This window comes from Passer domesticus, chromosome 2, assembly GCF_036417665.1.
Source record: "Passer domesticus isolate bPasDom1 chromosome 2, bPasDom1.hap1, whole genome shotgun sequence".
NCBI lineage: Eukaryota > Metazoa > Chordata > Aves > Passeriformes > Passeridae > Passer > Passer domesticus.
Genome location: NC_087475.1, coordinates 48675656 through 48698697, shown reverse-complemented (window position 1 = coordinate 48698697; position 23042 = coordinate 48675656). Strand labels below are relative to the sequence as shown.

At 39.8% G+C, this 23042-nt stretch overlaps 1 long non-coding RNA gene across 3 annotated transcripts; it reads left to right on the top strand.

The window, feature by feature from the left end:
- The first annotated feature begins 9313 nt into the window (after positions 1-9313).
- Positions 9314-22589, top strand: LOC135295399 (uncharacterized). Of its 3 annotated transcripts, XR_010357473.1 has the most exons (6): positions 9314-9509; positions 9604-9657; positions 11028-11144; positions 12907-12986; positions 13483-13537; positions 15516-15709. It is a non-coding gene; the product is annotated as an uncharacterized LOC135295399 (long non-coding RNA). The 3 variants fall into 3 exon arrangements; XR_010357471.1 differs by lacking the exons at positions 13483-13537; positions 15516-15709 and adding an exon at positions 21129-22589; XR_010357472.1 differs by lacking the exons at positions 13483-13537; positions 15516-15709 and adding an exon at positions 13091-13407.
- Positions 22590-23042: the final 453 nt, after the last annotated feature.

The following is a 23042-nucleotide window of genomic DNA, read 5'->3' as shown; positions in this document are numbered from 1 at the left end:
AGCCATCTTGATTTTTCCAGGCAAAGACAGTATAACAGGCAATCTAGACATTGACTGTCTTCAATCACTAATCTGTCATTCTCACAGCAAACCGTGCATCATCTTCATTTATTTATTTATAAGACTACATACAAATGCATCTAGTCAAAGAAAATAGACTTTTTTCACTTAGGCAAAAAAAAAAAAAAGAAAGAAAAACTGTTCTAAGAAGTCATGCATTCTGCCTATGTTTTCAACATCCTACTACATTCTTTTTTTGTCTTACAGAAATCAGTAAAAAAGAGCATTTTTTCTCTATATAGAAGTCACTATGTACTTAAACCAGGGAATTTTGAGAAAAACTACAAAGGGGAAAACTGTGGCTTTTGAGAAGTAACAATTGATGCAAGTTATTTTTCTACAATTATGTTCTGCAGCATTTTTCTTCTTAAAATCATTTGCAAAATAGAAGTATTTTGCTGCAAAATTGATTGAACTTGGCTGAAAAACAAAATCTTGTGGGTTTAAATGCTATGGAACTTTCAAGGATCAGAGTGAATGTTAGCAAAAAATTGTAGCAGTTACTTTGGTATAAAAAAATTTCTATGACATGCTAGAATAATTTATTTTCCTTGGGCAAACGGCTGGAGCATGTATTCTGCATAAACTTGCTGGTGATGCTTTATACAGTTTGATGCTGACAATTTTAGCCATTCTTTTACTTGTGCTGGAAGGATCTAGCTACCGGAATGCCAGATCAAGTTTCTCCGCTCAACAGCCCAATTCTGTAAAATCATTTATAACACAGACCATCTCTGTATATGCTGGCCAGAGATACATCCTGCTAGCAAGAACACTGTTTAAAAGGCTTCCTTTTAAAATGTTTCCAGGACAAGAACAGACCAATAATTTTTTCCCCATTCAGAATACAACTAGATTTCTTTTTTTTTTTTTCAGGAAGTAACCTTTCAGAACAACCTAGGTCAGAGTATATAAGAATAGGGCAATATTCTTCAGCAGTGAATCATAATGCTCTGAGAGGAGAGGTTAATGGGTTATACTCTACCTGAAGGCCAGTTACAAACGTTTTGAGACCTGTCTTTTTTAATGTCACTGTCAGAGACATGGAGGAAGTGAAAAACTACACCTTAATCCCTCTTTCAGATGGCAGCAAACTGGGGGTCTCAGTCAGTATGCTGAAGGGCAGGAACATCTTTTAGAGGGACCTAGGCATGCTGAAATATTGTGCCAACAGGGACCAGACTCTTCACAGCGATGTGTGGTGGGAGAATGTGGGCAACAGGCACACACTGAAACAAGCAGCATATAAAGATACAGCAAACTGGGTATAAGCACAACAGCTGGAGAGCTGAACAGGTGGAACAAGTTGCCAGGAGAATTTGTGCTCTCTCTTGGAGATTTTCAAGAGCCAACTGGAAAAAATACAGCACTCCCTGATCTGGCCTTTGAGTTTCTGCTGTTTTGGGCAAGAGGCTGGACTGGGGACATTCTCACCAGAATTACCCTGTGATTATGTGATTGCAGCTCTTGTCATTCCCATCTGTTTGTCCATATTCTGCATTTCCATATGAACAGCATTTGTGGTAAAACTTCTCCCAAAAACATTTTATAGTATTGTTTTTCTGCCTCGATAAGGAAGAGACCTGAAGAAAAAGGCAAAACAAAAATACAATTATGCAGAAAGTATTTGGTACTAATAAAACTATTTCACACTCAAACAACTGCTAGGCCACTGAATGTTCTTGTGTTAGTTTTTTAGGGCTTTCACATTAGTTAAATGTCAATGTGTAGTAGCAGTTTTAGACACCTGACTTTTCATGTTGGCAAACTTTATCTTTCAACTTTTGAAGAAAATATCATATTCATCTGATCAGCTGTTTCACAGTATATCCAAACCATTTCATGTCCTGACAGCATATAAAATTATTTTTGTTTTGGACTGGTAGTTCGCTCTTGCAATACATTACTCTGCTCAAATTCCTCTGCAAATTTTCATGTTTTACCAAACTGATTGGACTAATTTACTGCATCCTTTCTTTTTTAACTAAAACAGAAATGGAGGATAAAAAAACCCCAAAACAGACCCACAGAGACAAAAAGTTGCATCTAATATTTTCATTGCATGGAGTGCATTAACTTACATTTTTTCCAAGTTAGATTTTATTTTCCCACTAGTATTTCAATTATCTTAGTTATTATCTTAAAAAAAAAAAAAAAAAAAAAAAAACAAACAAAACTCACCAGTATTTTGGCACCTACTAATAGTAGTTGGCACCATATGCTTTTCTTTGGTGGTAAAACTGTTCAATTTATATGTATGATATCCTTTTGTCCAAAACCTTTGGCCTTGAAGATGCACTCTAAGATGTATTGCAGAAGTGCAGAGTATCATCTGGACAGGTGGTTCCAGGGAGGAAAAAACAAGGGAGGAAAACAAGGATAGACTCTATAGCTAATCAGTAAGGGTACTAACCTGAGAAGTAGAAGAGACCTATTACAGTTCTCATTTTTCTGGATTTGGAGTGAATGAATTTGCCCCACCACTGACAATTTATTATCAAATTCTTACTTAAGGTTGGAAAAAGTGACCCTATAACAGTAAAACAATGCAGTGTCACATCAACATGACACTAACATTGTATATTAAAAAATATCTGTGTGATAAAAAATATTTTATCACACAGATATCACACACATTTTATCACTGTGTGAAAAAAAATATCTTTTACAAAAAATGAGGAAGAAGCATCTTTGATTGACAAACTGCTCAAATGACTACTCAAGTTGCTACTACCAGAGAAAGAACAAGTAGAAAAGCACCAGCATTTGGATCCATCAGCTACTAATGTGAAGTCTTGAGGGATGTACAAGGATGGAAAGCAAATCAAAATAGGTTAAGGCAGCCAAATAGCCTAGTTTCAAATAAATGTGGCCTCATGATAGTGCAATTACTGTCAGACAGTGACTGCCATGGAGAATTCCATATGAATCCCAGAAAATGGCCTTTGTACTGCCTGGAAATATAAATGTGAAGATTTAGCTACTCATTTCAAAACTAGACTTTGCTACACTTGAAAATCAGCTACATTTCTATACCACACTCTCTCAGTAGGTGTAAGACAAAGACTTATTCCACAGACATGAATCAGACATTAAAGTGGCCAGTACTGTACCATTGCTTAAGGGTATTTGTGCAATTTGACTGAGCTAGGGAGATGGAAACTACTTAAGGATGGGCATAACTGAGCTATGTTTGTTGGTATGTGCTATGTTTGTTGTATTTCCACTGCTTAGAGAATTTGAGACCTCAGCTCAGACTTTTGTCCTTAATTATTACTTTTGGATGTCCTTCATGTAGATTTGCAATGTTTATCCATCACATGGATAAACATGCTGCTGTGAAACCTGGGGAAATACCTTCACTTTTTATGCATTTGCTATGTCAATCAATACAAATTTAGCTATTAAAATTTCCTGTCAAATATGAGTGAATAGTTCTACTAGGAAATTCCATTTCATGGTTGGTCCTGGCATTCTTGCTGGCTTTGTAAAATAAATTTAGTCCTACTTCCTCTGACATCTGAAGAAATGTCTCTACTGCAGGTAATACTCTACAGTAAAAACTCTACAAAAGTTCACAGCAGGTGGAATAAATAGATACACATCTCAAAACCTCTGAAGTGAGTGATATTGATCTCTCCCTTAGTGTACCAGTCAACACTCCTCTGTATTTTCCAGTTGCCCTAGCTTACAGGAAAGAGGAAACAATGAGTGTTTTGCAAGTAGAGGAAGAAGCATTATTGCCTCATTCCCTCTGAGCCATTTTGCACGTTTATCTAAGCTGGAAGGTCTCCCAGTTGGGCTGTTCTCTCCTGGTTAGCTGATTCAAGTTTGTTTTGTTGGGTTTTTTTGTTGTTTGTTTTTTTTTTTGGGGGGGGGGGGTTTGTTTGTTTGTTTGTTTGTTTGTTTCTATTTCAAACAAATGGACAACAGCAAGAGGAAAGACATCCCAGTCACCTGAAACAAGATAAGGTTTTTTCTGCATCTTGTTTTTTTTGGAAGATTCTGTTTTAACTATTTAAGCAATTTTACATGACCATAAACCACGACAATCTCAGGTCTAGAGTATACATTTAGAGCTGCAGTTTTCTGGGGTCAGCTGAAGAATAAAAGTTTACCTTTCTTCTATCTCTATCATCTGACAGCATCAGTCCTCCTTTACAAGTGCAAATCTGCACCTTTGTTGAAAATAACGGCTCTGCCCAGCACATTGTTAACCTGCAAGAGAGAATCAGATTCTGGATATCTACGGTAGTAAAACTTGCAGGGCAATCGAGAGCCTAATTACCACTTCAGACTCCTTCTGCCTTCTAGAATGCAAATTGAGTGGATCACTGGCACTTGGTATGCCAGGTGAGGCCGGAGTAAAAGAGCAGACAAGAGCAGCAAGCCCCGGTCAGCCTGGTAACCAGCAGCTTGGCCACATGCTAGTTCATACTATTTAAGGGGATTCAGATGTTACAGATCTGGTTCTTATTAGCAATACGGAGATAAATGCTGGGCAGTAATAAGTGTATGTTTTCTTAATTTCTAATGGTATCCTGCCAGTAAATGCCATACAAAGATGATGATGACATCCGATCCAAGATAAGGCACAGATGCACTTTTATAGAACAGTGGTACATGTGTAGCACTACAGATATAGAACACATGCATTTGATTTCGTAAATGCTGTACTGCCAGAGGCAATCACTATTTATTTTGACCTTAGAGAGTCAGAGAAATTCTGTCTGTGTTGCAGGATTCTGGCTAAACTGTAATTAATGTACTAGATGCTACATGCAAGTATGCAACCACTGTTGTGTGGGCATCCATACTACCACTGTGACCCCTTTTGTACTCAGCAAAGCTAACCACTACATTCTCCAGAATTCATAAATCTACCTCTCTTCAGTGCAAGTCTAGACAGCAAAACTGGGCATAAAACTGGACTCGTTCAGCAGATTGTCCTCTTGCTCTCCCAGGTGATACTCTGCTTTAAGGTAATGAGTTAATCTACTTGAAATTGTTCAAATGCCATCCCAAAAGAAAACAGGAATATAAACAGGAGTGTATTAAGTGATTCTGCTTCCTTCCATTCTGCTTCTTCTCAACAATAAACAAGAGGCATCAAAGGACCCCTTCTGATCAACATCAAAAGCGCAAGATTTTACCATGAGAACTCAAGAGTTTCCATTTGTGGTCAGTGGGAAAAACTTTTTGAAAAGCATTTAATAAGTTTTCTCTACTTTTCAAAACCCAAACATTTTACACTATAGCAAATATTTTAATTCAGTGCTGCAGTAATCTTTATTCATCTTAAAAAATGGAAAAAGCACATAACCACAGCAAAGAAAAAGCAAGAGAAAACCCTTTACAGTCCTGAAACTGTGGCCTGTGCTCTCTGCTTTTTTTCTGGTTTCAGTTGTAGATAAAGCAGAGAATTATTTCTTGGCTAACAGTAATTGAGAAGAAAACATAAATAAGTATCAGATATAGAGCAAGTTAAGAATCTTTTCTATGGTAACTTGCCTGCCAGGAAGGAGCAAGTCAGTGAAAAAGAAAAAGGGAGTGGGGGAGGGGAATGGTCTTTAAAAACAAAGCACCAAAAGACTCTGTGAAGTAGATCCCAATCCTGCAAGTTTCAGTAAGTGCAGTCCATGCCTCAGAGAGTAACCACCTGATAACTGGTGCTCACAGAGCTATTTTTAGCAGAAAAAAAGTACTGTGGTAGGAACCAAGCATGAGGATTTCAGCCTCGAAAGATTCATTAGTAGAGATATATTGGGCATTACATTGGAGTCAAAAGAGAAGGAAAGTACGTGGAGAGGGCTTGAGGGAGTTTCTGCCATATCCAGGCAGCTATTAGTGGGAAAATGTGTTATTCATGGCAGTCCTGTCCAGGCGTTTTGACTCCCTAAGAAACCCTAGCTCACCAGCCCACCACTGATCACTGCACAGTGGCAGAGTCCACAGGGCACCAGAGCCACAAAAGAGGCGGGCACAAGCAGGGACACAAATCCTGCTGCAAGGAGCTTCTGGAGATACTGCCTCAGCTCTCACCCCAGACCCCTTAACAAGTCTGTCTTTCCACCCTAAAAGGTTAATAAGCAGATAGCCTGCTATCTGCACGTCTGTAGTGTATATTACTAAAATCCTTTTGCACAATGTGGGAAGAATGGACAGGGCCAGTAATGGGTACCACAGCAGGGATCCTGGATCCTGTGATGGGCCCCTCAGGCTCCTGGAGGGGATGGAGAGGGGTGGGGGAAGGCGGCTGGAGCCCACACCTCCATCCTTCCCCAGGGACACTGCAGTGCAAAAGGCCTTTCTCTAATAAACAGGCTTAGAGGCCCTTGGCAACACTCCCTAGTGTAAACCATTGGGTCTGGTAGGGGAGAGAAATAGGATTACAGGCAAAATAAACAAAGGGAATTTATAGCTATATAACAGAAACAATAAGAGACTGAAATTATTGATTCTGAAGATGGAAGTGGGGAAAACAGGAGGCTTGGTCAGTCTGCCAGGAAAGCCAGTGTGCTCTCATGGAGCTTCAGAAGTCTCCTGTACCCAAATAAGCAATGGGTATAGCCCCAGAACTGCCTGCAAGGTGTCTGAAAGGTCTCATCCCCACCAGCAACCTTACTGATAACATAGGGCAAGATAGCATGGAGGAAAGCAATGGGGGAAAAAAAATCCACCTCTTCATCTTTTGGAGGATCTCACTGTGGCCAGACCCAGCAACATTTCATCATGAGTAGTGCCTTCTAGAAAGAAATGGAATTTCTCAGGGTTTCTCAGTTACATTTCTAAGGAGCATGCTGTGAGCTTTTGAGGCAGCTCATCTGGAATTAGAAATGACTGCGCCTTCCTGATTTCATGAGATTTCTGGATGTGAAAGTGAACCCATGGGGTTCTACCTCTGGAATCCTTACACAGGTGGCAGCTGCAGGATGAGGTTGTTGCCTGTTCTCACAGTCAGAGCCATGGTTGTTAGCATTGGACCAGAAGTTGTTCTCCATTGGTGAGCTTTGAACTCTGCAAATACTTCACTGTGAACAGTGTTTCCTTTCAGACACACAAATATTTCCAGAAAAGGCACCTGATTTAGGGGGGTGGAGAGTAGCAGCCAGTTTCTCTGTGACATGAACTTTGAAGAAACTATATTAATAAAGTATTGCAGCTACTGTGCCAAGCTATTCTTAAACACTGTAATGTTGCACTTGACAACAAGGTAGCTTGTACCTATGCAATCCTGTGTATTTGTTTGTCTACACCTAGCTGGGCAGATAAAGTCAGAGGTGCTCTTGTTTGCTAGCACCTCTCTGCTACTGCAGCCTTAGGTCTTGAGCAACAATTGCTGTGCTAAAACCATCCTGTGATGCTAAAATCCCAGTTTTTCAACATGAAACATTTTAAGTGTTTTCTTTAAGTGATGGTTGCATGAGGGGAAAAAGCAGAAGGTAGATAAACTGAGGTATAAAAGTGAAAACACACAAGCCATTTTCATGCACAGTCACAAAGCTGGAAATCAAATAAATATTTCTGGTGTGCTGGCTAGAGAGGCAAACTCCTTTGCAAGCAGGTACCTCATGGTTACCCTCCAGCTACTGCTTGGTTTTAACTCCTCCTTCAGATAGGTCACGAGAAGGAGTGACTTGGGTTATGCCAAGACCTGAAATGGGAGACTGGTGCAAATGGCAGATAGCCAGCAGTGAGGAGACATCTGGCATAAGACAAGGCGCTAAGGTGTGTTGTACATAGTTATGAAACTATTCTACCTTTGTTTTCTGTGTAACGTTATATTTTTAAGAACCATGCCTGCCTGAGGAGACAGTAGTTGTTTTGTTCTTTGAATTGCTCTAGCCTCAGGGTGTCAAAGTCATTTAAGCACAGAGGGTTGAATTCCATGTTAAATTATGGTTCCTGGATCACAGTATAAATACACAAATTGCATACTTTCCAGCACAACACTATCCCAGTGATGTCAGTGGAAGTTCACAGAGAGATCGGCATCACTCAGCTGAACAATTTACTCCCTTTTAAGATCACAATTCTCAAGCTCCATATTACCCTCATTCCACCAACTCTTCATTTCAGTTCTTTGAGATATGCATTTCTGCCTCTTCCCTGCTGCTTGTTGAAAGCAACCAGCAGTGATGCAGAAATGTGTTTGGGGATATTCAGCAGCCTGTGAGCTCTTCAGGATGCCAAGGATCGTGGGTATGTACATATGTATGTATCAGCTGCATGCAGCCACACTTGGGAGCCTTTCTTTGTAACCAACAAGTCTAGAAAAAGGAAGCAGGATTTTATATCCAGTGTCCCTGGATATGACCTACAGACTGTGTTTTCTTCTCCTTAGTACAGACTGAACAGAAACAAACCCACAACTCTGTGTAACCATATGGTTTTACCCTGTTAGCTATTTGAACCATGGACACATAAATGGAAATAAAATACTATCATGGAACTTTCCCACGTGGACCCTCTGGTGTCTGATAGTGTGATGGACCATACTCAGCGTCAGCCTTTATCTGTCTGGTTGCATATTTCTATAAAATTTCTATAAAATATTGTAATATATCTTTTGTTTTGTTTTGTTTAAAGTCATTCAATACATATAATGAAATAAAGTTGGTTTGTTTGGAAAGGATGTAAGAATGTGAGCAGGAAGGAAGGAAACAAAAAGAAGGACATAAAACTCTGTGACATGACTAGTTATTGTTCATGCTTCTCTTAAGATGTTCTAAATGCTGACATTGAGATTGGGCTGCTGCTCCCCAGCACAGAACATGAGTTGCCTTACACATAAAAGAATGGCCGACTTTCCACATCGGGATGTGTGTTTGCATAAATCTCTGTATATTCGTCCTTAAATCTCAATTTCAGCCCTCTTGTCTTGCTCATCCCATCCCCTCCTCCCTTTCCTCAGTGTGGGATGTGGATGTTGTGAGAAGATGGTGAGATTTGAACATTGATTTTCTCTTCTCCCTCACAAACGAACAGGAGATTGCTTTTAAAGGTACTAAACTGACACAGGTGGGACTGTAAACTTAAGTGCCTCCACATGGAACATCTGCTGCATTTTCACCAGTTCCTGTTATCTTTATAGCAGAACTTGATCTTTTAACCCCTTCACAACTGCCTCCCTCAGTACTTGTGCAAAGATGTGCAATGGCTTTTCTTTGATCTATGGAGAAGTCACAATGGATCTCTGTGATGTGACTGGAGTATGGTGCACTGCTTTGAGCTTCAGTGTGCTTAGCAATTTGCACAGGTGGGTGGGGGAGGAAGGCAAGTGTTGTCCAGGTGTTCTCAGTCTTGCTACAGATAAGAGGATTCCAGACATACCGCAATACATCGAATATCCTCATTCTCCCGCCTTCTGCCCTCCCTCCTGCACTCCCCCAGCCCCAGGAAATGTCTTTCTTGGGGGAAGAACATACTTGTGGGGATACTAAAAGCCAGTTAATATAATCTAAGTCATTTGGGGTGTAAAAGAAATTCTTTCTAAATGTTTGCTATGGACCTAAAGAAAATAATTTCCCCTTTAATCTCCAGAATCCACCTCTTCTCCCTTGTGTGTCTTCAAAGCCTTCTTGCTCACAAATTCAGGTACAAAATGGAAATCTGGATCATGTTAGTGTATCTTTAACCTCTTCACTGCTGCCTCTCACCAGTCTACAGCATTTGTGCAACAGAGCTGTGTGATATTTTCCTTTGAAGTCCTAATGAAATCGGAGTAGGTTCTTGAGCTGGGGCTGCAAGGTGGTTGCCAGGTGAAGCATTCACATACTTTTTTCATGTGCTCAACCTGAAGAAAAAAGGAAAACTTGGATGAAGCTGCACAAAACACATAGTTCCAAACTAATTTTAATGTAGAATGAGATAGAAAGCTGTAGACTCAGAATAAGATCTAATATCAGATGCTGAGTGCACCTCAATGTTAAAACTCTCAATGCCATATCCAAGAGTTCATTTGCAGCTGGAATGGGGAAGAGAGATAGCATGGAATAGAACAGGGAAAAGCAGCATCAATGGAAACCATAGTTTATTTTAAAGCTTGGTAATTGTACTATGTGGGAGGCATCCTAACAATCTAACTTTGCTCAGAAAAGGTCCAGCATTATTCTATGGCAGAAAAAATGAGACACAATTCTCAGCTATCTTATTGAATGCTAAGTACATGGAAAATATTACTATTTTATTTAGCAGGATACACCCAGTTATGTATTGTTCATACTGAAGCAACTGGACTAGGAAGTGAGCAATTAGGAACAAACAAATATTCCCAAGCAAAATGAAAAATATTGAAATTGTCTTTGAAAAATCATGTCAGTGTACCCCTATTCTGCTCTTCCTTTGCCAGGACTTAGGCATCTGTGTTGCTCTATTCAAATCAGAAGATCTGATTTGTGTCAAGCACACTTGTAGTTTTTAGGAATACATTTTCTTTCTAAAATAGGGATTGGGAAAGCAATTAGTGCTTTCTGGTCCCTAAAAATGTGTCTTGCTGTGTTCCTTTGCCATGCAACTTGAATAAGAATTGATAAAACTCTTCTATAAAGTAGTAGTGGGTTTGGTAGTGGTTTTGGCATTTAACCATGCAAATTCTAACTGATCTGCCAGTTTCCCTCACAATCTGATGGTGACCTTTTCCAATAGGGTGGTTCCTACAAAAGCTATGGAATAAAAATGCTTACATTTTCAAAATATTATCGCTGCTTCTATGAGAGGTACAGGGAGAGGACCAGGGTCTGATATCAAAATAGTCCACTCCATCCCATCTTCTCACAGCCCCTGAACTGCTATTAGATCTTTTTAGCCACACCCTAAGCATCTTGACATACTTTGCATTGGTGGTCAGGATAAGCACAAGCCTCCTGTAGCGTTTTCCTGCATGCTGTCTTTGCTTTGGATTCATTCCACTACTGTTCCAAGCTTCTTCATTTTGTGTCATTTCCCTTCTTTCATTTGTCTTTCAGCTTAGTAAACACCATCTAACAAAACCCCACTCCAGTAATTTAAGAAATTGCTGCTTCATCTCGAAGAAAAATGTACAAGAGAACAACCAGGAAGACTCATGCAAATCCCGTTGCTCAGTATGTATTCCATCAGTTCTCTCCAGCCCATTGTCCAGTTTGCTTACTTAGATCACAGCTCTCTTTCAGATAATAAATCTCTAGCAATGCCCATGGTTAATCACAGCCCTCTCCAGGTCTCCACAATACCCACACCTGATGATCCTTAGAGCAGCATTCATGTGGAGCAGGTGCCTGGACTGAGGTCCACTGGGATCAAGGACACAGCAAGAGTCTGCTCCTGGGGTGGGGACTTGGAATGGCTCCTAGGCTCTGCAGTGTAGATGTCTCCTCTGTTACTCTCTCAGCCCAGAACAATGACATTTTTCTTAATTGTTCTCAGTTGGCCACTTGGCAGTCTTGTAATTTAAAGAAATAATTCTCCAAGAACATATGCCTGGCTTTAATTCACAGGATAAGCACTGCTCATGAACATTTAATATTTTAAAAGCTATGTCTGTGCTCTTGGTTTGATACTAAAAACAATAATCATTATTTAAACAACAGTTATGCTTGAAAAAATCTACAGTTTCTGAGGTAACAAATGGGACAATGTTTCCACAATTGTACTTAAAACCAAAATAAATTATCATGGGTGGCATGACAGACAGTGTTCCCAGAGAGAGTTAATTCAACATAATTTCGAAGGATATGTTGTAATGAAACAAGTCTTAGTGGGACATAAAAAGTACCTCCCTTACTGTAAGCCCTGTGAGAGGTGATGAAGCCTCCTGTTCTTTGTGGTAAATGCCTTAGGTCAAAAAGGGCTTAGTATGTACAGGAGGCATAATTTCAGTTATCCTCCTGTCCTGAATCCTGGCCCTTTTAGCTGTAACAGAAATTCTAAGCCAACCCATACTTTTTGGATTACTTTAAACTCCATCACAGTGCTTTTCTTAAAGCACTTTATTTTGAATAGGATCCATGAAAGGATTCTGATATGGGCTGAAGCTAAATCACTTTCAAGGAAATGCAGCTGGAAGCACACTAATCTAAAAGCTTCCCAGGGAAAGCAGCACAGGCCTCCATTCTGCTGCGTCTCCGCCCCCAGCTAAAAGAGCTGCCATGGCTCTCTGAGAGCCCTTAACCCTTGCACTGCGGCATTGCCTCACCAGCAATATTCAGAGGATAAACATAAAACAGGAACAGCGTTTTCTTTCAACACCAGCACCGTGTTGCATGCAGTTTTCATCTAGCAGACTGGGTACAGGATAGAGGGATTTGTTTCAGCTTTCACAGACCCTATGTGTTGAATTGCAATAGTGGTTCTAGCCCTGGGATACAACTTAGGGCTGATTCTGTTGTGGACTCTTCTTTTCAGTCCCAGCAGAGATGACACTGTTTATGTTACATTTTATAAGGCCTCTCATTCCCACCTGCCCCACCTCATGCGAGTGTGCAGCTGAGGCTGACGTGCATCGGGACAAGTTGTGACGGAATTTTTAAGAAGTATTTCAGCTGTTTATTAAAGGATTAGAAAAGCTCTAACTAACAGAGGGTATGTTTTAGTTGGAAACAAAGCCAGGCAATGGTGTGGAGATTGGAAGAGGGGGAAACGCCAATATGTGTGTATATATATTGTAGATACATATATCAGTTTATCCCTCCCACACCATTTACATAGGAACTCTTTTTTTAAAATGAAGGGGGCAAGGGAGGTGATCTGTGTAGATGAACCTGGGCCTAACCAGCCTGTGGAGTGACAGGGATTTGTTTGGCTTTTCCCACATATGATCTGTATGCCTTTCTTTTTAATTTTCTCTTGTTGCCACCTTCAAACCAGTTACAGCCTACACAGCTATGAAGCCTACTGCTCTCCATGACTCCCTCAGGATTCAAGTTAGCAACATGTCTAGCCAAAAGGTAGATTCAGAATTTCCTTTTGATCATTTGAGTGTAAGGCTTTAAGATTGCAGAAGGGTTTATTTTTCACAGCTAAAGAACCTTGTCCCCCACCTCCATTCCAGGCAGCTGATTTTTTTGTCTATGGAGAAATTATCACTTCTAATGGGGCAGATAAGCTTCTACTTCTTCAGTTCCTAGCCTGGTATATAAAACATTATCCAGGGCTCCTGAAGACCTACTGCATCCTCTATTGAGCAGTTCCTGCTAAAAGCAACAGCCTTGGGCAAGGAGAGGTGGATCAGATGCCCTGTGATTCAGCTGCCCCAGGCAAAATCCACCTTCAGCAAAGAGGGAGCCTTCCAACCAACTCCACTGTAGTTCTGGCAGCTGAGACAGTACCTTTCAACTGCTTTTGTTAGTGGAAATCACAGATTACATTAATGAGCTCACTAAAGTCAATCTTTGCTATCATTCAAAACTATTTTAAAAGGCACTAAAATCTGTTTTGCCCTAGAAACAGCAAAAGTGGTGAAAACAGTAGCTGACCAGGTGATTTCATGCTGTATCAGGTGATGCACTTACATTTACTTTGAGAAGTGTTTGTATACTGTTTGACTTTTAGCCAGCAAAGATAAGCCCACATTCAGGACTGAACATCAAGGTGCTAATGGAGTTTTCCAGTTTTATAATTAATAGATTCAACAAAACGGGCAGGGATGGGGAAAAGGTTTACTTCAAACACTAAGGCAGTTATATGATCTCTTTTGGGTCTGCTTTTATACTCACGTATTTTAACTTATATATCTACATCAGATTCTATCCAAATGTATAAATACAGAAAAAGACTCACTGATATAAGATATATGTACATGAATAACACCATATTATATTCTCAAATACCAGAATGTCTGATTTTCTGTAATATTTCATATATTATCATCCTTTATAAGTTTTCATTGCAGTCTGAAATGAAGCTATCAGTCTCTTTTACCTTTTGCAAATGTGTTTCACAAGTTTACATAGAAGCATGTGGAGTTACAAAATCCAAAAATTTGTTTAATTAGTGTACTATGAATTATGTAGCCATGTTCGGCCCAGAAAACAAATGTAGGGAAAATATTTTTTTATTACTAATACTTACTGTTTAGTCAGAGGAAGAAAATGAATTTATTTGATGTATGAATGGTTTTCCTGCGTGCTTACATTATGGTCACATACTCCCATCATGATAAAAACAGGAGTCCACCCTAGAACCGACCCTACAGGTGCACTGCCATCAGGAGAATAATCCTACCATCCTTTCCCCAAGCAGCCTTGTACTTGCATTGGTTCTTGTGCAGACATAGGGTCATGTCCCTTGAGAAGAAGCTGCTGGGGAGGGTTTGGGATCTTGTGCAGAGAGAGGAGTGTGGCTCAGCCCTCCTGGCAGCAGCACGGGGCTTGGCTGGTGTTAACCCCGAGGCCAAAGCACACTGCAGCTCCCAGCACAGCCATGGGCATGGTGCAGCTCCTTCTCCTTCAGATCCCCTCCTTTGCTTCAGCTCCCCTGTGTTTTAACTGCTCATGTTCTTACATAATTTTTGGAAGGCAAGTGTGTTGCCGTTCGCCAAAGTTGCTGGGTTTTTTTCGCTCTGGATTGTTTAGATGCCACGAAGGTGAGAAGGAGCGCCGTTCCCTCCCGTTTGGAAGGTGTCCTTTGGAAGGGGTTTGCTGCCCTGGCCTCAGCGCAGATCCTCCCTCCCTCCCGAGCGAGCGAGCGCTGTGGCTTTAAGGCCCTGGTCCCTGCTCACAGCACACGCACACATTTGTCCTCTCTTTGCACAGCCAGTGCCAAGCGGTGACATCTACCACAGTCTCTGGGACACGCTGCTCTCCGCCGCGGAGAAGCCGGGGCCGAGGGGGAGGGGGCGGCCGGGCAGAGCACAAACCCCGCTGTGTTCCAGGAGGATGAGTCACTTCCTCGCACCAGCGCTGCCATGCTTTATTTATTGCCGCTCCACTGATAGGAAGGCCGGCTCCCTTGTCCCTCTCCGGCATCCCGGGACTCGGCCACCCCATTAATCAGGCGGGGCCATTGGGGAGCGCACGGGGAGCGGGAGTCCTGCCCGCTGGTGGCCTTTAGCTGTCTCCAGTTCAATGAAATTACCTTGTGTGAAGACTTGTTTTATGAGAGATTGGTTTATTTGTAACTAAACTACTTCCTCCGTTATTTGATAAGCTCAAATATTTGCTACTGATAGTCAGAGAGTGTCACATTTATTATCCCGTTTCAGGCGTTGCTTAACTCCTTTGTGTTAGGCTTTTTTAACCCCTTTGAGGACAGCAGAAAGCAGACAGGAAAAGTCTTATTCTTCTTACTCATGCTTTAAAAAGAATTGGGGTTTATTCTGTAAGGCATGTGGCTTGACTAAATTAAAATGCTTTGCAGTAGTTCTTTATACGTTTAACATGACATTTAGCAGGGCTGACTCATGCTCTTTGTTAGAAATCCAAAGTAATACAAAAATAAAAGTGAGCAATGTCTTTTTCTTCCCTCATTTATTGTAGCACTTCAAGGTTTAGACAAACGTGGATCAGAAGCACCATGGTCTCAAGGATGGGGTGTGAATATCATTACTATGTCCTGTGCACTACCTTGCTCCAGTGGCTGTGACACCTCTGACCCATTTGTGCCTTGATTTCTGTTTTATTAACTCTGGTGGAAAACCAGATTTGCTTAGCTTTTTAAGACATTTGCTGTCTTTGGAAAATTAAAAACCTTATAGCCCTAAGATGTAAGTAATACTTTTACAATAACTTACTGCCATACACTCTTAAGTTTGTCTTTTAGAAGAAAAATTTTTCTTTCAGAATATACTTACATTCCTTTTAGGATATATTTAGAATATTTTTCTTTTAGAAGACTTTCAGACTTTTTTTAATTTTTGTCAATAAAAGGTCAAGGGGTTGTTATCCATTTGCTTCTGAGGATTCCAGCAGTAGATAACAAAGCCAATACAAATAGATATTTGTATATGTTAGGAGGAAAAAGTTACTTAACCATAAGCGTGATCTTTAGGAAATCCATCTGACTTCCCAGTACTTACAAAATTTTTGTGGGTACTTGATGCTCCAGTAGCATACATGCTTTAATCAGCATTATCTTGCCTAATCTGAGCATTTCTGCCAAGACCACAGACTTCTACATCCCTATCCCCCATAAACATATGCTCAGATGGAGATGGGGCAGGGAGACAACCACCCTTTGTCTAATAAAGAGAAATAGGAACTTGGGATTTAGGGTTGTAAAATGGAGAGGCTCTTGAATCCCATTTGGTACCTTCATAGCATCCATCCCAGGTTCAAGACCTTGAGATGCCTGAGGAGAGAGGAAAAATCTTTAAGGGAAAGCCCATGCCTGTCACACTTCATAGGGAGTGTGGTTATATATCTGCAATGAAAATTAGAGAATAGTCATTATTCTTTAATGGGAATAATGTCATTCCAGGACTGCTGGCAGAGTCTGCACAGAGTTTTCAAGGCATTTCTGTTGGAGCCAGCAGGCTTTGGGGAGAAGATTTGGGCTGGGAAAACAGCACTGTGCCCAGAACCTGCAGTGTGTATGGACACAGAGCAAATTTCTCTATTTGTGCTTATCAAGGGTTCCAAGTGACCAAGTCCTGCTTCTTATATTCCAGTACACTAAATCCCATCTGAAGCTAATGGGACTACTATTATTAAAAAAAAAAAAACCAAAACAACAAGGTGAAAGGGCTGATCTACTGAGAACAGGAGGAGACTGGTCGGAAATCTCCCTCCTCTGGAGGAAATAAGAATTTTGAGAAAAATATGTTTAAAGCAGATTAGATAAAAATAGACAAGAATTTCATTTTCTCAATCATTCTGAAGTACATACATGAGTCAATTTATAAAACAATTTTAAGACCTGTGAATTTTCAAGTGGAGCTTTTAAACTTGCTGAAACTTTAAAATCCCTCAAATTTCAGAGAAGTCAGTTCTGTTTCTCTCTGAGTTAACAATGATGGAGAGAAAATATATGTTCACTGTGCTAACTAAGAAGGAAGCAATGGTTCATTCCATCTCTGAGAGATGAGTAGAGATGCATGCAATCACTTGTGCACTCACAGTCAGATACAGCAGGCTCACTGCACGTGGCTGTGTCTGTTGGTAAGCCTATCTGAAATGGTAAGGATACATAATGCTGACTTAGGACTGTAGCATTCCAGAGTCTCCTCTGGGAAGATCAGGCCTTTTGCAGGTGGCTGAGCTGATTTCTAACAAAGAGCCTGCTGGTGAGAGTCCAAATTGGTTGTTTCAGCTGAGGTCTGCCCTGAAAGTCAGGGAGTGAGAGCTGAGCCTAGGGAGGTTGAAGGTTCATTAAATGTGTTTGTCTTGGACTTTGACATGAAGATGTTGCTCTTCCAGATGCAGCTGAGTTCTTAAGGCTTTGGACTTAGGAGTTATAGGAGGAGCAAAGCTTTAGCTGTGATTTCTGTACCACAGAGACAGCACTTTTCTTTGACATATAAGTTTAAAATTAATGCATTTGAAAATCACAAAAAAGGTGGATTATTAGAAGAATATGTTATTTAGCTAATTGTAATTTTAAAAGCAGATGTGCATTCTACATCTTACCATGAGCTCACTAGAACACAGTTAAGCCCAGGTCATTGGTGAATTTCTTTTTCATATGATTTTCAAGGCACAAACTTATGATTCTTGGTATGAAGGTACTAGCATATTATCAGCAATTGAGAACCAAAATAATTTCCAAAACTTACATGTCAGCTAAAGTACACATCCTTTCATGTTTTGCTGTTGCTCAGACAAATGTTCCTCTCTTAAAACACTTTGATTCCTCAGGCAGTACCTGCTCTCTGTACTAATTGTTAATTCAGTCAAAACACTAGCTTGGTAGCTTGGTTGTTTCTTGCAAGAATTAGATTCTCTCAAATAAATTTTTTTTTCTTTGATTATAACCAAAAACTCCTCTAAGTACTTCATTTTTTCATAGGTGTGAACTATATTGTTACAATTACTAAAATAATTCTCAGAGTGCTTCTTCCAGATACCTATATCTATATTTGGAATTTATTGAATGGGAACTGAATTACACCTTCAAAATATGAAAATATGTTTTGTTGAGCAGAAAAAAAAAAAATCATGTCCAGGCCTGTGTCCACACCACTAACTCATTCTCTTCCAAAAAATAGGGTGACTAAGTCACACTTATTATTAGATACAGTCTTAAGTGTTTGCTCATTGTGCTCATCCCTGCCTAATTGCTTTTTTTTTTCTCTTCACCCATGACTACTATTAAAAAGTTATTAATTTACTCCTCTGATAATTAGAAATCTCCTGGATTTTTTTTTTCTTGTTCAAAAGGAATTTATACAAATTTTAATTTGTGCCATCATTATCTGTTAGATTGAAAAAAGTATTTTTTCATTTATGGTGTTTATCTGCATGTCTGTTTCTGAATAATGTCTGGATCTGCACAGGCTTAGCCTTTGTTTTGGGAATCTGAATGTTCTTTCTTCTGCACCTGATTCTCAGGGAGAAATTTATTTGACTGACCTTCTCTGTTCAGCAGATCTGTGTCCTTACAGGCATAAATACCTGTTTGCACTTGTTCTTCTTCACTGATTGTGTTGGAACTATTATTTCACAATAGAAAAATATGATAAGCAGTAGCACACAGTCTTCTCTGCAAATGGTGGAGACAAAATGCCTACAGCCAAGAAGACACAGCCTAACTTATTAACTGCTCACATCCAGCATCTGTCCGGAAGCAAGCTCTTTGAATTCCTACAGGAGACAACTGGTTCAACTGAAATATTTTGTTACCCCAGATTCAGATGCCTTGAGCACCTGTTTTTGCACAGCTTTGGATTGTGAACCATATTGATATTTTATGCTGCTGTTCCTAGCACTCAGGTCTTTACCATGACTTTTATCTCTTTCATGATAGACAGTGCCTGACATGACTTGATCCCTTAGAGTTCTAATATGTGTTCTGCTTCCTTTCACCATGATGGGATAATGACTGGAGGACTGCTCATTGGCACTTAGCTCTGCCTAGATCTAAAATGCTTTCTGTTTTTAGGACTTGAGCCTTCTCCCACCAGAGCTGTGACCTGTCATTCATGTTTACAAAATACTTTGTCACGAAACCACATGGGAGGTTCATATTGTTAGCAACTGTTAATCTAGCTACCATCTGAGATTAAATAGGAAAAGAGGAGAGTTTAGAGCCCACACAGAAGCCACATGTTCTGTTGACTTTTATTTCAGCTAAAAATGCTTTAAGTAATGTTGGGAGAAATTTTCAGCAATTTGAAAATGCTGAAAATGAAAATGTTGCTGAGTAGCAGCACTCTAAGTGTCCTGCCAAGAAAGCAGGAGTCACAATCTACAAGTCCTACTTTGTGACAAGTACATTGGCAGCCCAAGATAAGTATGATAAACCAAATAGAAAGAAAAAGTATGATGAGCTCATGGTCTCTGCTTGGAATTATAGAAGAAAATATGATAAATTAGGGGTAAAGAAGGTGTGATTTGACTTGGGATATTAAATAAGTAACATCTAAATAGATGAACGCTTGACATAGTTTCATTAACAAAACATATTTAAAGACTACTTGGATAACTTGTCTAAGGGAAAGTAATAAGATTGAAATACTATATTCCAAATTTTGTTCAAAGTTGCAAGGCAGAATAATGTCAATAGAAATAATTTATTCAAGAACAGCATTTTATCAGTGATTCTTCTAGGGTCTGTTTAAATGCTTTGTTTTGCTTGTTGTTCATTGTTTTGGCTTTTTGTCTTGTGTATGAACCATGGCAAAATGTGAAGAATTTAAACCCTTATATTTGGATTTATGACATATAGCATGACATATTGGAACATGCTTTACTGGCCACTTTTCATAGTGGAAATCCTTCTTGATCCCTTTAACATTGCCTTGAGAGACCTGTTTTCCTGAATTAATCTAGGTTTTATTGCGTCTTTGTACACCATCAGCACAGTAATAATAAAATTGATTTAATCTTCAGTATTTAAAATTATGTATGGAGACACTGTTTCTCATCCAGTATTCTGGGGCTGCAAATTGCACGTGAATTGATCTGCCAGAAATTTAGGAAAATAAAAAAACACCAGTTCTTTTAAGGCTGGCTTCTTCCATTGGAATCAGTGGGAATTTTGCCTTAAGTGGGAGTAGGATCAAACCCTTAATGCTGAGTATTTAATTTTTTTAGGCCAAAAGACACACAGGCACAGAGAAGACACTGTTCAATGGTTGCAATTTTAGTCAATAATTTTGTTTCTTGCTGGAAGTATGGCACCTCTCATGGAGCAAAAGTGTTAAGGAGTGCTTCTGGCAATATGCACATTACAGCATGAGACAAAACAGCTACAGTTATGTTTTCAAAGTTGTAATGAAATTTTGGCTACTAGACTGAGAAATTAGATGGAAATGCTAAACTGGAAGCCTGTATAAGTTTTGTTGGGAAATGGCACTTTCTTAATTTATTTTAAAAATATTTGTATTATTGTTCTTTATGAATTAAACCCATCTAGGTGACAAATAGGAAGGTGCACCTTGAGATGTAGATTTCATTTCCAGGGGTTTGCCCTGGACATCCTGTGTGACCTTGAGTCAAGCATTTAATCTCTCTGCATTGCTGTGCTCTTTTTGTAAATGTGGATAACAATTCTTCCTTTCTTCTGTCCCCAGCCCTGCCTGCTTAGCCTGTATGCTCCTCGGGGGTCAGCCTGTTACTTACCCTGGGTGCTCTTCCTCCCATATCAGGGCCTTGGCTTTGGCTATGATCAAAATGTTTAAAATACCAAAATAATATTTACTGCTCCTTACTTTTCCATGCAGTTATTGAGCTTTAACACAGGTTAATTTCAACTGTTTTTTTTTTTTTCCCTTGGGTGGGTCTGTTGATACTTGTCTGACTGACTCACCTATCTACCATGAGGGCTGGCATGACTTCAAGACTACGACTAGTCAGTCTTTCACAGCTCCTGCTTTCTCCTCTGGCCTCTTCTCTGTCTGATAGGGTTGCTGACAAACTTCCATTACCCTCACATAACAATGAATTTGCATATATAAATAATCTGAGAACGTGCAATTGCTCTTTTTTATCTAGAACATATGAGACCTGCTGTACATCTGTGAACTAAATTATACTTGTCTGGAGAGACTGAATTGTGCTGAATATTGGAGGGACCATATGTGAACTTATCAATGGCAGGGCATACACCACAGGATCTGACACTGCACCAGACCTGCTGCTCGGGCACTGTTAATTCATGGAGAAGTGTGAATCCAGTGTGTCCAGGATGCATTGAATTTCCTGCATCTGCTTAACTCAGCTGTGTTTGAGCAGTAAACCAGAGGCTGGTCACCGGTGAGTTTATAAAAGCATTTAACAGCTCTAAATCTGATCTCTGATGTACCTTCACACTTCACTTCATATGTGTATATGAAACACCTCAGTAAAATCAGTGAGCCATACCCACGCATAAAGTTTCACTTGTGGCTTGGGGTCAATAGGAACATGTGGGTGTGTTACATTTCCTCTGAAAATGTTTCTTGGATAAGCTCTCCAAGGATTTTTAGGAAGGATGAGCTGTCTTTTTTTCCTGGATCCTAGCCCAGGATCATGACAAGATGGGTGGTGACATACTTTGCCATGCCATGAATGGTTGTTTTCTGGGTACATGGTAAGGCATAAGCTCTGTGTGCCAGAGGAAGGAGTGTGAAATTTGAAGTGCTCTTACTGAATGGAAATGTTTCCATGACTTAGGTAATTTGGTTTCATTTTAGCCTTTTGAGAATTCAATTTATTTTTTTTTATTATGGCCCTAAATTATTTCATTCAACGTAGGTGTCACTAAAAGAATCAGATCTAATATCACTGAAACAACAATCCAGTTTCTCTAGCCCCTTTCCAGAATACTGAGATCATACCTGGATATGCTTTGATTAATAAAAGAAGGAGACAGTCATGTTTATATCCCCCCTCCATATCTCATGTTTTTACATCAGTTGGAAGTACTGGAAGTTCCAATTGTTTACTTCCAGGTTACTCAGCTCATGAATTTAGAAAATGAGGATCCTTTTTTTTGAGAGTTGATCTGCCTATGAACCAGGCATCATAGTCCTTGGGTCAGAAGTCAGCTGGGAATAATGGGGAGAGCTCATACAGGTTCCAATTCAACCCAGGAGATTGGTACCAGAAAGAGAGGCAGCACAATATCCACAGGCTGTAGCACAATGATTTCATTGATGTCTTTGAGCACTGTTTCTTCCATGGATTACAGACTTGATCTAGTGCAAAAGCCAATTTGCTTAATGTATTTTATGGGCAGAACAGAACCAGCCTTTCTTGAGGGAGGAAAAAAAATCAATTCTTCCTATCCTTGGTGGTTTCCTCATCTCTGCATGCCCGCCAAGTGGGGATAGGGTGAACACCGTGGCCTTACAAGTCACAGGTTAACACCAAACAGACTGGACTTTGTACACAGAGATATTTCTATTTACTGTAAATTATTTTAGAGGGTTGAGGGTGGCTTTGGCTGTGCAAAGATTACTTGTGTGCCCAGGTGCTATTCTGTGATGAGACCATGGGTATACACACATGCAGCAGAGTTCAGTAGCACATACATCAAGTGCCTTATCAAGATTTCCTGAGTACCCAGAACTATGCAAAAGAGAGAAATAAAAGTGTAATGACGGTGCTGTGTTATGTGAAGATAACAGTTCTTCAACCCCAACAGTGCAATGTTAAATAATCATGTGTCTCTGTTTCATTACATAGACATTACTGAAAAAACACAAAACCTATAGGTTGCAAATGGATATCTGGATAAGGTGATTTTCCCATGCATTAGTCTTGAAAATAAAATTTTTTATTCATTCATTTTGCACATAAGAACATTTTATATTCTTGATATGTTCAGGAAAAAGAAGGACTAAACATCTTAAAGCATTAGATTGTTCCTTAAGGCAAGATGTTGCCATTGTTATTTAGTGTTATTTAGTGTAACAGAAACCTAGA